General features: G+C 48.8%; 1 protein-coding gene across 2 annotated transcripts in view; it reads right to left on the bottom strand.

The window, feature by feature from the left end:
• Positions 1–15,907, bottom strand: part of PLEKHG3 (pleckstrin homology and RhoGEF domain containing G3) — a 69,485-nt gene that overhangs the window by 38,454 nt on the left and 15,124 nt on the right. The window contains exon 1 of one of the 2 annotated variants that reach the window (XM_032344498.1): positions 3,081–3,487. The exons of the other annotated variant lie outside the window; for it this stretch is intronic. The gene's annotated coding sequence lies outside the window, so the exon portion shown is untranslated. Of the gene's footprint in view, positions 1–3,080; positions 3,488–15,907 lie in introns of those variants that run through there. 2 annotated transcript variants of the gene reach the window in all.

Raw genomic sequence — 15,907 nt, 5'->3', positions numbered from 1 at the left:
GAAAAACACAGGCTCAGAGGAGTTCAGCACCAAGGGGCTAGCAAGCTGCAAAGCCGGAATTCGAACCCGGGTGCACCCAATTCCAAATCCTGCCCCTCAATCCCACAGTGGGTTGCTCTAAGTGGGAGTCAAGTAAAGGCGCTAAGAGATGAAGGGAAATTCTTCCCCCAGGCATTATCTCCAATATCCCTTGCTCAGGCGGCTTCCCAGGACACTCCATCCAAAATGCCATCTTACTCCCTCCATGGCAATGCATATCCACCTCCTTCCCTATCACATGTCTCTACCTATCACTGACATTCTTTCTTTTTGTTGTTGTTTTTTACTGACATGCTTTCTATTTCATTTTCTATCTTGCTCACTGTCAGCCTCCCCCACTACAAGTCAGTTCCTGGTCAATATTTGTATATTTTGTTCACTACATCTATATTCATATACAGTAGGCGCCAAATAAATGTTGAATGAATGAATACTTAAAAAAAGAACTAAGAAGCGTAATTGTAGGAAGAAAAAAAGGGACAATCCAACCATTTAGGGAAAGAAGAGATGAGAAAAGAAAGTGAGAGTGCGTGGCCAGGAGCAAGTTAGCAGCCCTAAGAGGAGCCCAACAGGAGGCAATGAGGGTCTGCCAGGTCCCCTGTGGATTCCAGTAGAGCCTTCCTGCACAGGAGTGACCTCCAGCTGCCAAGCCTCCAGCCTGAGGGCTTCTGCTGGGGAGGGTGGGCAGGCAGCTCTGGAACAAAGGCCTATGGACAAGCAGCTGGCCAGAGAGCCAGCACAGAGCAGAGGCCGGAGCCAGAGGGGCAGCCTGGGGAAGGGGGAGGGAGGCAAATGAGTCGCTGAAGAGAGCCTCAGTGCAGCTGCAAAGGCAACACCCCCCTCCAAAGCCCAGAGTCCCCTCAACCCCAATAAAACAGAGAATAACTAGATAGCTCCACAATTAACCCTCCAAAGTCAGCAGCCCAGCGCCCTCCTTCACAAGGTTCTGAGAGGGGGTGGAGGTGAAGAGGCAAGCCACGCGTCTGGAACACAGTCCCTTTTCCCCTCTGGCCCCAGTCATCCCTCAAGCCATGGCCTTTGGCCTCCTCCGGTGTAAACACAGTGACCCTGGGTTAGCTGTGGATTTGGTAAGCCAAATGTTTACTCTGGAGCTGAGATATCGCAGGCCACAGATGTAAACCTCCACCATAGGACCCTGGTATTTACCATCTCCTGCGGCACACAGGGGACATATCCAGTAAACGTTAAAGCTCTTGAGAGCCCCTCTAGCCACAGTGAGCTCTTTATTCAGTATAAGAGTTTATGGAGTGCTTTCTACATGTCTGCTTTATGTGATCCTTACCACAACCTCTATAAGGAAGAGAACGCAAGTACCCTGCTTTACTCACGTGGAAACTGAGTCTGAAAGATATGTGATTTGCCCAGGTCATGTTGGAGAAAGCAGGGATTAGCCAGAGCATGAAATCTGAGTTCTAGTCCCTGTTTGGCCAACAGGGATCAGGCTCAAATCACCTCACATCTTTGGTCTCTGCTTCCTTCATGTATAGCGTAGGCTAATGAGAGGCGCCTTCCAGCACTAGTCACTCTACCAATCTTTGATGGTATGCAGTAGAGCCAGATTAAAATTCAAGCAAAATCCTGTGTTGGGACTCCCAGGCCAGTGCTCTTTCCACTTTCCTGATAGGCCACATCTAATAAAACAACACTTAAGCCACTCCCTCTGCTTCTAGGACTTGGTTTACCCCATGTTGACTCCCTGCTCTATCCCCAGAGCAAGATACCAGGGAGCCAAGGGGTCGTCCAGCCCCCAGAGAAGGGAACAGGTTCAGCAAAAGCACCAGGAGCACCTAACATGGCTTAGAAGGAAGAGACGAGGCACCCCGGGATCGCAGGACGGGGTACACCTTCCTTTGGTTCTTACTATCTAGGTTTTCTGCTGTGAGGATGAAATGAAGTCATTCCCCGCTTAAGTCAATGAGGATTCCACTTCCAGTCCATCAAGGGAGGTGCTGGAAAAGCACTCTCCTAAAAGGAAGCAGGCGATGTCATTACTCTCCCTACTTATTATTTCTTAAGCAAGGTCTATGTGACTGGGTTTCAAGAAGAGGCAGGGCTAGGGAGACTCTTAAGAACCCAGTCTAGGGTTCCATGTAGGATAATGCAGTCGGAGTTGCCTCCCCAGGGGCCCTGGAGAAGACAGCCTCCTCCATCTGCCCACAGTTTAGCAAGTGGCCTAGAGGATAAAACTCTTACCGCGGCCACAAACACCGCGCCGCTCCCCCCCCGCCCCCGCCAGGCCACACCTCCCCAGCCTCCTACCATTACATTTCCCACTCTTCTCTTTGTTTTCAAAAGCAGCTCCGAAGAGTAAAAGGAGCTACCTAAAAATATCTTGAAATTTCAAGTTTGCCCTTCTCCTCCTAGCTTTCCAAACCAAAGGGCTGAGAATGGGGAGAAAACCAAATAGATTTCAGGAGTGGGCGATGTCGAGGCCGACAGTGGCAGGCAGTGGCCTCTATGCCTTCGGCTCCCGACATTCCCTTTCTGGCACCCACTCTAACCCTTCCAGGACAGGAGCTGAGATTCTCAAGAACGAACACTGTGGAGTACCAACCCGGAACAAGCTGCAGGCGCCGGGTGGGCTCCCAGGACCAGAGGCTGAGGTCCTTCCCCAGAAGGGTCCACCTGGCCCAAGTCCCACAGTCCCAGGGAAGGGCCAGCCCTCTGGCGCCCGAGCGCGCAGGGGGAGCGGGCGGGCGCAGCCTCGCGGGCTTCCCGGCTTTCAAACGGAGTTTCCCGGAGCCACCTGGCGCGCTCGCTCCTTTTGGTTCCGGGGTGGGGACTACAGGACAGAAAAGGTCTCAGTGTACGAGCCTCCCGCGCTCCGGTCCTCTACTGGCGTTGGGGGAGAGGGGGAGGTCGCCCTGGAAGGCGCCAACGCAGCCCCGGGCCCTCCTCAGTCGTCCCGAGTCCCCACCCGGCGGGGGGCTGCAGCGAGGAACCGGGAGGGTGGGGGACCTCGGAGGGGCTCTAGGCACGGCCACTGGCCGAGGGAGAGGGGAGAAGCGAGGGCCACTCACCGCGCGGTCGCCGCCCCGCCGGGTCCCGCACGCTCGGCGCGCGAGGCTGCCCAGGTGCGGCCGCGACGCAGGCGCGAGTTTGAAAGTCGCTCTCCGCTGGGGCTGAGGCTGCCGGCCGCTCCCGCCCACGGTACGCTCCCTCCGCGATCGGGGTTGCGGCCAGCTGCTGACGCGGGCCCCCGGGACCCCAGCCCGCGCGCGCCTTCCCAGCGCCTGGCAGGAAGTCGGGGCCGGGCGAGCGGGGCCGGAGCTGCGGAGGGAGGGGAGAGCGGGAGGGAGGGGCGGGCCAGGAATTTTTCCAGTGGGTGGAGACTCGGGCCGGCTGCTGGAATCCAGCAATTGGCGGCTCCGCGGGGACCCGGAGAACCTTCGCGACGCGGCGAGCCGGAGCCCGGGGTGAAGGGGAACGGGCGCCGCTAATGATTAACGCCCGCAGGTGGGGCGAGCGCGCCGCCCCGACGGTGACCGTCCCGCCCCACGCGAGCCGCTCCCGGGCCGCCTAGATGCTCGCAGATCCAAAGACGCACGTGGTGGGGGTCACGCCGGTGTCACAGCCAAACAGCCCCAGTTGTGCGGATAGGAAAGGGGGCTTAGGAAGACATTAATTGCTATCGGCTTGGGGTGGGGGGCGGTCTCGAGCCTACCAGAGCAGGTCACCTTGGCTTTTCTGAGTCAGAAAGGCACGTCACGAATTTCTCGCCTCAACTCGGTCCCTGTGATCCGTTCCAAATGTAAATCCCGGCCTCGGGGAAGCTGAGGAGATGAAGAAACGGGTAACCTGGCGGGAGTCCACTAAAAGGCTGCTAGGTGGATAAAACAAGATGCAGAAACCTGTGTAATAGAGAACCTGTCTCTTGTTTTTACGGCTGTATGTAATCCTATGGCCATGGCAAGGTACACACCTGGAAGGGGGTCACGGACACTCAGTAAGGACTTGAGCAAGATCATAAATTTTAAAACGCAAAATAATTCATCAGTAAGGATGGGGAAAAGATGCTGTCTGTTCCAGCACAAGGCAGGAGAGGAGGCCAGGGTGGGGCCCCAGAAGAGATCCCACTGCTTAGACATTACCATCTGGGGAGGAGGAATGGGACTCTGATATCGAATCACTGGGTTCTGTGTAGACAAGTGTGTATAGTAAACGGCAAAGAGAGTTCTTGTTAAAAAAAAGAACACAAGCTTAAAAAAAAGAAAATCTGCTCCAGGCTAATGCAAACTCCAGGTGATTTACAGGGAAGGGAGGGGAGCAAACTCCAGGTGATTTACAGGGAGGGGAGGGGAGGAGAGGGACCGGAGCGGAAGGAAATGGCTTTCAGGTGACTTTGAAACTGGATCCTGGCAGAGGGTGGGGTGAAGACAGAGGGGCTCCTAGCTCCCGACTGCCCGGGAAGAGGTTAAGTGGAAACGGGACCCACATTCCTCGGGGAGGGAGGGTCGGCTCCAACCTTGCAGAGCCCTACCTTTGCCTCCCGGGAAGGTGAAAGCCGAGACTGCGGAAGGAGTTTGGGGGTAAACAGCCGCCGCGGCTCTACCAGATATAGCCAGCCAGGGCCCCCCGCTGAAGAGAAAAGTGAGAAGCCCGGAGTCCCTTCCTGTCTTGGGGCTGGGGGTGGGGGAGGCAGTCCTTCCTCATACTTGCGCCTTTCTGTGAGCCTGCTTTCTTCTCTGATCACCCGAATCCTATCTATCCCGTTCTGTCCACCTCAAACTCCAGGTTCCAAAGAAGGCCCTTGACTTATCTAATCCATTACTGAGGGCACCCGTCACACCTCCGGCAGGGAATAGTGCCAATGACAGTAATAATAACTCATTTGGTGGATGCTTACCATTTGTAGGGCCCAGTGCTATGCTATTTACATTGTCTCCCTCTATCCTCACAGTTACCTTGTGAGCTAGTCAGTATCCTTATACCCATTTTACAGATTGATAACTGAGGATCAGAAGGTAACTAGCAACTTAACCAAGATTACATAACCAGCAAAAACAGACCCTGACAAGATCCCAGATACGTCTAACATCTGAGTGCTTACTATCTGCTAACCATCATTCTAAGCCCTTTGTACAAACAGTTGTGGTCACAGAAGAAACAGAGGCAAGGTCACACAGCTAGTGTGTGATAGACCTGGGCAAAGCTGATCTTCGTCACCATCTATTCTGCGTTCTTTTTGACACCTGTTATATTCAGTTCAGCTCATTATAATGCCTTGCATTGCTTCTAATTATTTGAATGTACATAACCTATTTCCTAAAAAGATTTTAATCTTTCCTTATGGCAGAAGTTATATAAGAAGCATTCTGTAAAGCCATTCAGGTGAAATAACCCAAACAGTTTGAAATCATAGCTCACCTCTAAGAATAAAAACCTGTGTCTGGGCCCAGGCTCCAGCGATCAGAGCCTCTCTCCTCCCTGCCCCTTCCAATCCTTGCGTTAGTGTCTGCACTCTCCCTGCTATAAAATCATTTATTATTATAATAATACCTTGTGCTCCAGTAATGTCTTTAATCCAAGATCTCAAAGTGTTTTTAAAAATACAGATTAATTCATCTTCACAGTACCCCCACTGAGATGGGCAGATGGAGGTATTCTCCCCCATTTTTATGGGTGAGAAAACCAGGATGGCACAGAGAATTGAAATGACTCACTATGGAAGTCAGTGGAAGGGTTTCTTCTCCCGGCCCTTGCCCTCCTCCTTCCTAACTCTTGGCTGCCAACATCTGCATCAAAATTTCAAATCCCAGAGACAAAGACCATTGAGTTTCACAATAAAGGACATTTCCAAGCTGTCATTTCAGCTGCTCTATTGTGGTAGACCTCAGGAGAGGGAGGGGATGTAAAAACTGCCAAGGTCCTGAGGCTCTGTGCTTCCAGCTCTAAGAAGGAACCCCGGCTGGCTGGAATGGGGGAGGAAGTCCTCCTCCAAGGTGACCTAAAAAGCCCAAACAAGCTTTAATGTCTCAAAGCTTCCAGAGTATCGAGTGGCATTTCAGTAATATTTCCCAAAGTGTGCACCACAGCAACAAGAGAATAAACAAACTAAATGTCATCAAAAATCTAAAACTTTTATGCCTCAAGAGGCATCAAGAAAGTAAAAAAAAAAGAGAGAGAGAGAAAATTGTGGCAAATCATGTATCTGATAAGAGATTTTATCTAGAATGTGTAAAGGATCCCTACAAGCAAATAAACCAAATAAAAAAGCAACCCAATTTAAAACTGAGCAAAAAATCTAAACAGACATTTATCCAAAGATATACAGATGGCCAATAAGTATATGAAAAGATGCTCAACAACCTTAGCCACCATAGAAATGAAAATTAAAAAATGAGGGGCACCTGCCTAGCTCAGTCAGTGGAGCATGTGACTCATGATCTGTGGGGTCATGAGTTCAGGCCCCATGTTGGGTGTGGAGTCTAGTCTACTTAAAAAAAAATAAAAAGTAAAAAAAAACTTTTTTAAATGAGGGTGCCTGGGAGGCTCAGTCCGTTAAACCTATTTAAGGTTTTCTCTCTCCTTCTCTCTTTCCCTCTGCCCCTCCCCACCTCAAAAAAAAATTTTTTTTAATGAAATCTCATTTATACTGTTAGGATGGCTAAAATCAAAACGTGTAATAATTAGTGTTAATGAGGTTGTGGAGGAATTAGAACTCTCATACATAAAAGATTAAACCCAGTGAACATATGACTCAGCAATTCCATTCCCAGGTGTGTGTGTGCGTGTGTCCAAGAGAACTGAAAACATCTGTCCACACAAAACCTTGTACAGGAGTGTTCGTTCACAGCATCATTATTCATAATAACCAGAAAGTAGGCACAACCCAAATGTCCACCAGTTAATGATGAATGGATAAACAAAATGTATATTTCTACAATGGAAAATTCAGTCATAAAAGGAATGAGGTACTGGTTGAAGCTATACCATAGATGAACTCTGAAGTCTTTATGCTAAGTGAAAGAAGTCAGCCATAAAGGACCACATCTGTATAATTCCATGTATATGAACAGTCCAGAATATGCAAATCTATACAGACAAAGTCCATTTGTGCCTGCTTTAGAGCTGGGGTTGGGGTGGTGGGAAGTTGGAGGAGATGGGGAGTGACTACTAATGTGTTCGGGGTTTCTATTAGGAGTGCTATAAACACTAGAAATGAGTAAGCGTGGAGACGAAGTGGCCGAGTGGTTAAGGCAATGGACTGCTAAAAAAGAGTAAGGGACAGAAGGGTCAGGTGGGGAGAGATAGGTAGGGGGCTACGTGATCAGGCGCACCAAAAATCCCAGAAATGCTGAGGTATAAGGGAACCAGAGATAAGGCAATAGAACCAGACCACCTCGTTGGCCTTAAACATCAGAGATGAGGTATTCAAAGGAGAAGTAATCATGGTGCTATCAGTGGTGATGTCAAGATTTCAGTTCCCTGGTCAGTCTTCTATAAAAGACCGACCATAAAAAACCTCAGTGGCAATCCACTCGGGAGGGGCTCCTCCTGAGTGCTTTTTTCTTTCCTTCCTGTTCTCACCTTCACTTAATATAACTTTCACTTCATTTCACCCTTAAGTGTCCTCGAGAGTCATTCTCCGACTCAGAGACAAGGACCCTGCAACCCTACAACAAAATAGTGATTATACCCCCAAAAATGGAAAAAAACAAAAACAACAACAACAACAACACACATGGAATTGTATATTTTAAGTGGGTGAACTGTGTATATCTCAATAAAGCTGTTAACTCATTTTTTTAAATTGTGAACTACTACCACCAGTTCCAGAATGACCAGACCTCTTGTTATCAGAATCTATCAGAATCCTGTCAGAATCTTTGGTGGGCAGGCCCCTGCTATGCATTCCCCCAGAACGCACTGAAGTTCAGCCTAACACCGTGCTTTACAAGACTGTGATTCGGAGCCTTGTGGTTCCAGGCTTCCTGAAATGAATGAAATGGAAGGTCTGTAAGGCGCTCTGAGAGGTCAAAACCTGGGAGTTGGGAGGGTGGGAAAATAGAAATCCCCTTCGTGAAGTTCTTTATCAATGGCTTCTTTCCCCCAGCCTAAACTCCATAGTGTCAAAAAAAAAAAAATCTGACATCAGAAGGGGGACGCCTGGGTGGCTAAGTAGGTTAAGCGTCTGCCTTCAGCTCAGGTCTTGATCCCTGGGTCCTAGAATTGAGTCCGGCATCTGGCTCCTTGCTCAGCGGGGAGCCTGCTTCTCCCCCTGCTCACTCAATCTCTTTCTGGCAAATAAATAAATAAAATCTTAAAAAAAAAAAAAAAGAAGAAGTAAGAAAGGGGAAGAAGGTATGGGGGAAGGGAGAGGAAGACTTCCCCCCACTCCTTAATACCTTCAGGCTCCCAGCCACTGCTGTGAGGAGCTCTTAAAGGAAATGAGCTGTTTGTTTGAGTTTGTGTCTGCAACAGAAACATTTGCCAATCGCTTGTGGTTTTTCAAGAACCTGGGAGCCTCATGTGAACCATTTCTGGAGATCCACTTACATCCACCTTTGCTATCAGCAGATAAAGGGGCTGTAAGGCAGCATTTACAACACCTGAGGCCAGAGAGTAGGCACTAAGACATCAGCCTTTAATGGTCTAGGGGTTGGTTAATACAGTGACCGTCCCTTCTTGGACTTCTGGCCTTTGGGCCAGACATTTTTCTATTTACAACGCTGCCCGTAGATAAAGTATAAACGTGGAACAGTCAAGCATTCCCCAGCTTATTGCTAAAGCAAAAGATTTTCTGGGGAGAGTTCAGGAACTATTAGCTGAAATGGTATTGTGAGTTGTCCGTGTACTTCTTTATCTATGTTGTTAATATCCCATAAGACTTTCTGCTTCTGAGATTTTCAGACCTGGGTATTCATAAGAAGCACCTAGGAGGTTTCTGACTCACAGCTGAAGCCTACCCCAGGAATCTGCTTTTTAACAGTAAATGATTCAGATGCAAGGGAGACCCATAGACCACACTTGGGAAAACAGTGGTCTGAATTCTGCCTTTTGCCTTTTCCCCTCCTGATGCTTCCTCTTCGTCCCCTGAAACTTAGGACTCAAAACAGAAACCCTGCAAACCCAGTGCTCCAAAGATGAAAGGCTACGGCTCTCACGATGTTGGAACAAATCAAGCTCTTAGATTTAATCAGATGAAAGGGTTCTACCTTGATTCATGTGAAATGCTTAACCTTCCACACCTTGGTGACAGGTAGGGCGGGGTGCATCTCCCAAGTACTAGACTGTAACACTCAGAAAACAAATTAATAAGAGCTTAATTAGGAGGTAATTGCCCAGTTACTTGCAGATGGAGGCAGTTCTTCCTGACTATAATTTTGGTTGTTGATGTTTTCCTCCTAGACAGGGGCCTATAATAGGTAGATTCAGCCCTGGCTTCCCCAGAGCATCCTGCTCAAAGAGTACAGAGTAGTTGTTGTTCCAAGAAACCAGTGGGGCCCAGATTGGCATACTCTTTCTCTTTTCTTTCTTTCCTTACTTCCTGCTTTTTCTTCCTTCCTTCCTATTTTATTTTTTAAAGATTTATATATTGGTGGGACGCCTGGGTGGCTCAGTTGGTTAAGCAGCTGCCTTCGGCTCAGGTCATGATCCCAGCGTCCTGGGATCGAGTCCCACATCAGGCTCCTTGCTCGTCAGGGAGCCTGCTTCTCCCTCTGCCTCTGCCTGCCATTCTGTCTGCCTGTGCTCGCTCTCTCTCTCTCTCCGATAAATAAATAAAATCTTAAAAAAAAAAAAAAAGATTTATATATTGGGGGGAAAAGGAGGGGAAAGGGAAAAAGAGTCCTATTTTTTTTTTAAGAATTTATTTATTTATTAGAGAGAGTGAGCGAGAGAACAGCAGAGGGAGAGGGAGAAGCAGGCTCCCCGCTGAGCAAGAAGCCAGATGTGGGGCTCAATCCCAGGACCCTGGGATCATGACCTGAGTGGAAGGCAGATGCTTAACCATCTGAGCCACCTGGCATACCCTTTCTTTGGTCTCTGTGCCAGACCCTACAGGAAACATGGTAATAACCAGATGGGGGCAACTGGGACCCAGTCCATCTATTTTCCTAAGTCACCAGCAACTCCTCCAGGAGAAATGAGGAACTGACCCAGGGGTAGAAGGAATAACTGTTCCTCCACCCAAGCAGTGAGCAGGCTCATGGAGCCCACGCAGTCCTATCCTGTTCTCGGCTGCCGGGCACTCCCATGGAGACCTCAGGTCCCTTCACAGGTGGTGCTTTGTGGAGGTCACCCGGGTCCATTCTTCACTCCAATGCTACAGAACTGCATTCTTCTCAAGATTGCCAGGGTTTCTTCCAATCCTGAAAATCTTGGATTCCATCATCTTAAGGAATCCCAAACTGACCATTCAGCTACAAGCTCTCTTATCTTTTTACCTCCAAGCTTGATCAGGGAGACAAGTCTGACTTCACAACCTTTGACTCCATAATCCAAATGCCCTTATCTCAGGCCTGTGGCCGTCCTCAGCCTGCTAGGAAGATTATGGGGCTAGCTCTGTGCCAGGAGCAGTGTTCAGTGCTCCACGAGTATTCTCATTCCATCCTCCCTACAATCCTTGGAGGCAAGTAATTGTTCTCTCCCATTTTACAGGTGAGAACATCAAGGCTCAGAGAGGTCAATCACATGTCCCAGGTAACGTAGCTCTTAATGGTAGAGCCGGAACATCTTCCCAGGCCCCTCTGCAGCCTGAACTTACCCTCTTAACTAGCAGCCTGCCACCAAAATACCCCATCCAGTTCCCAAGGAGTCACTAGACTGCAGCAGATGGGAGCAACTTAAAGAATTCAACCCAAGAAAAGAAATGTCCCCTCCCTGTTCTGCCCAACCGAACTGCTGCAAATTGCCTCATGACTGACTGGAAAGCCTACTAGGTTCACAAGTGAGTTCCAGACTTGTTCAAGGGGCTGGTAAATCAACTGATGGGGACAGAAAGAAGAATGTGGTTCAGGGTCATAAGGAGGATGAGAAGGGGAAAAATGCAAAAATCTCTAAGGAATTGTGACATCTCGAGCAAGCCAGCCATAAAAGGGAAGGCAGGACATCTGCCTGGCAAAAACAGTCTCTGGAGCCCTAATCATGGCCCTGCCACCTGTTCCCTAGGAATCACTGGGCTGCTGGAACTCAGAGAACATCCTGTCCTGCTTGCCCCTGGAGAGACGGGGAACAGAGCTAAAATTTACCAAGAGCTGCTGAAGGGAGTGCGGAGTCAGGTCCCTGCTGGGCTCAGAGACTCCTGCAGAACTGTCTCTAGAACCTGCCTCCACCCCAGCTGCACTGCCTGCTACCTGTCCTTACGGTGGAACTTGGGGTCCCTATGACAACACTCCCTCTGCCTTCCCCCACCCCCCAGCTCACCTCTATCCCCTGGCCTCATGACAGGGCAACTTCCCAGGTATCCAGACCAGACATGCAAGGCTTTGCAGTCCCTCTGCAAGCACGGTGGTTAAGAGCGCAGCTTCAGAGACAACAGACCCGCACACTCGATATTTAGTCAAGCCATTAACCTCACAGGGCCTCAGTTTCCTCATCTGAAAATGAGGTGAGTAGTGATACCTATCTCACAGGATGTTTTCCAGGAATTCATGAGAAAATATTTGTAAGGAACACATAGATCCTCGTCCGCAGAAAGAGGTGGCTTCTAATGCTATTTGGACTTCTGCCTCTAAGGGTTATTCCCCCAAGCACCATGTCAACACCCTGGTTTCACTAATGCCCTGTCAAGTCAAAGAATCTTACAGCTGTTAGAGACTAGAAGTCACCTGAGGTAAGTATTGTTTCCTTATGTAGTTTTCATACATTGCTCTCTCTGAGAATGAAATAATATCAGGAAAGTGTTTAGCACATGCCTGGGATATAGTAAGTGCTTAGTAGATGTTAGGGTTTGTGCTAGTTAATGTTCTATGTCAACTTGACTAGATCATATGATGCCCAGACATCTGGTTAAATGTTATTTCTGGGTGTGTCTATGAGAGTGTTTCCAGAAGAGACTAGCATCTGAATGGGACGGCTGAGTAAAGTGGGTTGCCCTCCCTGGGGGTGGGGGAGCCTCCTTGAGATGATTATAATGGCTTTAATATTGGCAAACCCTGGGCCTCAGCTGTTGGGATAGGATGCTTGGGAAATAGCCAAATACCTTTCAGACCCTAGTCAGGTGGAAAATGTAATCTCTGGCTGCGTTAATATGGATCCGGAATGAGACGATGCAGTGGAGTGAGGACACTAGTCTCTCCCAGGGGGCCCATGAGCCAGTTCTAAAGGTGCTTCCAGAGAGGAGGTGATGCCCACTGTGCCTTTCCCCTACCTGTGCCCACCCTCCAGGGTTGCTCTCCTCTCCCAGGACAGAGAAGTTGAGAGAAGTCTGAGGCCCAGAGTCACTTCTAGTCTCCACCAGCCCATGTGACCTAGGGACCCTTCCCTGATGTTCGGCCATCAAACAAAGATCTACATTCTTACCTCCTCTCCATTTCCTTCCCAGGCTCCTCCTCTCCCTCCATCCTCACTCTCTGAGGTGGAAAATAATTTTTTGGTAGACTACAGAGCTTACTGGGGGATGTAACCCCCCACCCCCCTCCTCCTGGGCATTTAAGTGGAGTGCCTGTTTCCCACTGAGGAGAGCTGCACACACACCCGACTCCTGTAGCTCTCACACTTGTTTCCACAAGCTTCTCATCCACCGACATTCATTGCAGTTCTGTTATGTGTCAGCCATTATGCTGGCTCTTGTCAAGGACATAAAAGCATCAGACCCCATCTCTGACCTCAGCCAGGTGGGAAAGGGTGACAAACTCTAAATATGTAACAGTAAAATCTTTAAAGTGCCATTATAGACAATGAAAGCAGGCATGGTACAAGACAGTTAGCAACTTTTGGATAATTCTAATTGGTACTAAAACCCAGAGGGCAGAGAGCTTACTGTAGTCTAGAGGCCTGAGTAGTCAGGAAAGACTTCTTGGAGGAGGTGGCCTCTGACCAGAGTCTTGAGAGAAAGAGTGGATTTGGGGGAGCTGAAGAGGAGAGGAAATATGAGGGACAGAAGACAGTGCTGGGAAGGCAAACCTCTGGTCAAGGTTGGTCTGTGTGTGGCGCTGGTATACATGTGAGTTTTCTCTGGTTCACTGGTATTCCAGGCTAGTCATTCTTCCCAGGTGTCTTGGCAAAGACTTGAACTTTATCATCAAGCAGGGGCTTCTCCTTCCAAACATTCAGACCTAATGACTCTGTATGAGTTACACTTATTTGAGTTGCAAGTGACAGTAACTCAACATAAAACTAACTTAAGCAGAAAGAGCTTTGTCTCTTAGAACTGGAAAATCTAGGTATGGAGGCACATTAGTTAACTAGAGTACTAAGGCATAGCTGCCTCTAAGTGATCTAATACTATCTCAGGGCTCTGTTTTCTCTCCCTTGTTCTACTGTACTCAGAATCACCTTATAGGCTGGCTCTCACAGGGAGGCAGAGAAAATGGCTGCCAGTCACCTGAGATTCATATTCTCTGAACTTATCAACACCAACTACTCCCTCTTCATAGTCCCCAGTCAGCATCCCTGATGAAGGAGGTAGAAGAGTTTCACTTACAGAGTCCCAAAGTTGGCTGTCATGTGGAGGGATACCTATGCTGTGGGGTAGACCCAAAAACTAAAAGGACAATATAGGGCTGGACTGGGGAAGCAGGCAAGGCTGTGTTGCATTATTCTGGAAGACCCCATTCCCTGTTACGGACTCCCAGATAGACACATGTCCCCAGTTCTTCCCATCCCTAATAGCCAGGCTCTTTCTGTAGGGAAACAAATGGTTAATTGCTAAGAATGGTTAACATCTACCCAAAGGTTAACAAATGGTTAACAGCTACCCATCACAAGACACTGGGGCAGGGTTAGTAACTGGATAAACATCCAAAGGGCTGTAGGTATCTTAGGGGTGGGACCTAGCTCCAAAGACTGGGTTAGGCTGGTAAACCCTTACACCCTGGAAAAGTCCTGAAATGGATCAGGTGGTGAGCAGAACGGAATCCTCACTGCAGGCCAGAACTCACTTAAAGGGCTTGGGTAGTGTTTTTCAGGGCAGTAGAGGTCATACTAGGAAGAGCAAGGACCCAGTAGGTGTCCTACTCAGGAAGAGCAAGATTTCAGACCAGACTCAATACTGAGCAGACACTGAAGGCATTTCCACCCTGCTCATCGCCTGCTCTTGAGTTCTCAGTAGGCAGCACACTGGGGGGCCCCAGGGCAAGGGAGCAGCAGCTATGCATCCCTCCAGAGCAGAATCACAGAGGGAAAAACAGAGTGGAGGCTTAGGGCCATGCTGGCGGAAAGACCTTTCTATGTGGATGCAAATGTTCTATAACTGCAATGTCCCCCACGGGAGCCACAGCCGGCTGCTGAGCATGTACATGTGGCTAGCACAACCGAGAGACTGAATTTTTTGTTTTATTTAATTGAAATGAATTTAAATTTCAAAGGCCACATGTGGCTAGTGGTTATGTATTCGATACTAAGTCTTAGAGAACATCCTTCCTCCATGTACCTCCAGGGCTTGGAAGGGAAAAAGGCAGGATAAGTTGGAATGGAACATCCCAGTCAACCATCTACGTCAGGCAAGGCAGATGGTGCAGAACTGGGAAATGAAGAAGACCCCTGGTGTCAACCTCCTTCCTAGACACAGACATCGGTTGCCTGAACTCTGGCAACTGTCCCCCACCCCCTCCCTCTGAGAGCCACTGCCTCCGAAAAGAACCTCACAAAAGGTCATCTGAGGCTACCAGGTGGCTCCAAACCCACAGTCCGGTGAGGAAGGAAATAACTTCCACACCTTGCCATAGCCCCAAAGGGAACACTCTCCCACCATCGATACGGGAGACCCTGTATCCCAATACTCTTCCCTCACTATGGAAAGTATCTCATGCTATGCCTAAGGACCCCATAAATGGGCAGATCTCTAAGGGATCTCAGTTCCACATTGTTGACTGAGTGCCTCCCAGATCATCAGAGGAAATGCTGAACTTAAATAATTTCCTGTCCAAGAACAATCTGTCACCTAGCACAGTGGGAAACCGTCCAAGCCAGCCAGCAGTGTGACACGGCCCCACCCACAGCCTCCAGCCTAGAACGAGATCTGCGCTATCAGGACCATCAGGGACTACTAGGTGAAGGAGTCCTGACCAACCCAGGAGAGACCTAAACCAGCCCTGCAAATGAGCACCACGCCACGGGCCCAAGACCAAAAGACAAAAGTGAGCTTGTGGGAAAGGCAGCTGGTCAGTCATGTGGAGACTGTCTTCCCATTGAACTCCCACTGCAGCTGCGCAGAGCTACCAGAAGTCAGGCCTGGCCCTGGGTAGATTCAGCAGGGCTGTAAGAGTCCAGGCAGAGCAGGGGGGTCAGCAGGGCAGACTGTGTGCCAGGCTTCCGCCAAGCTGGTTTCTTTCTGTGCACTTTCCATGCTATTCCATGACTTGGCTTGCTCTGGCCCAGGAGAGACTTAAATAAATTCGGGGTCTTCTCTATCTATTTGAGGTGTCCTTTTTAAAAAATAAATTAAGCTCACGTGCATGTTCATTGCAGTATTATTTGCAATACCCAAGCAGTGGAAGTAACTCAAATGTTCATCCTTAGAAAAATGGATGAAGAAAAAGTGGTCTATATATACAATGGAATATTATTCAACAGTAAAAAAGAAGAAGAAGAAGAAGAAGGAAATCATGTTACACGCTACAACATGGATGAAACTTAAGGACATTATGCTAAGTAAAATGAGACAAATTTGCATGATTCCACTTATATGAGGTATCCAAAGTAGTAAACTCACAGAAACAGAAAGTAGCATGGTGGTTGCCAG

This window comes from Mustela erminea, chromosome 5 (genome assembly GCF_009829155.1).
Source record: "Mustela erminea isolate mMusErm1 chromosome 5, mMusErm1.Pri, whole genome shotgun sequence".
In the NCBI taxonomy this organism is placed as follows: Eukaryota; Metazoa; Chordata; class Mammalia; order Carnivora; family Mustelidae; genus Mustela; species Mustela erminea.
The sequence above is the reverse complement of the archived record's forward strand: the minus strand, read 5'-3'. Positions and strand labels throughout refer to the sequence as shown.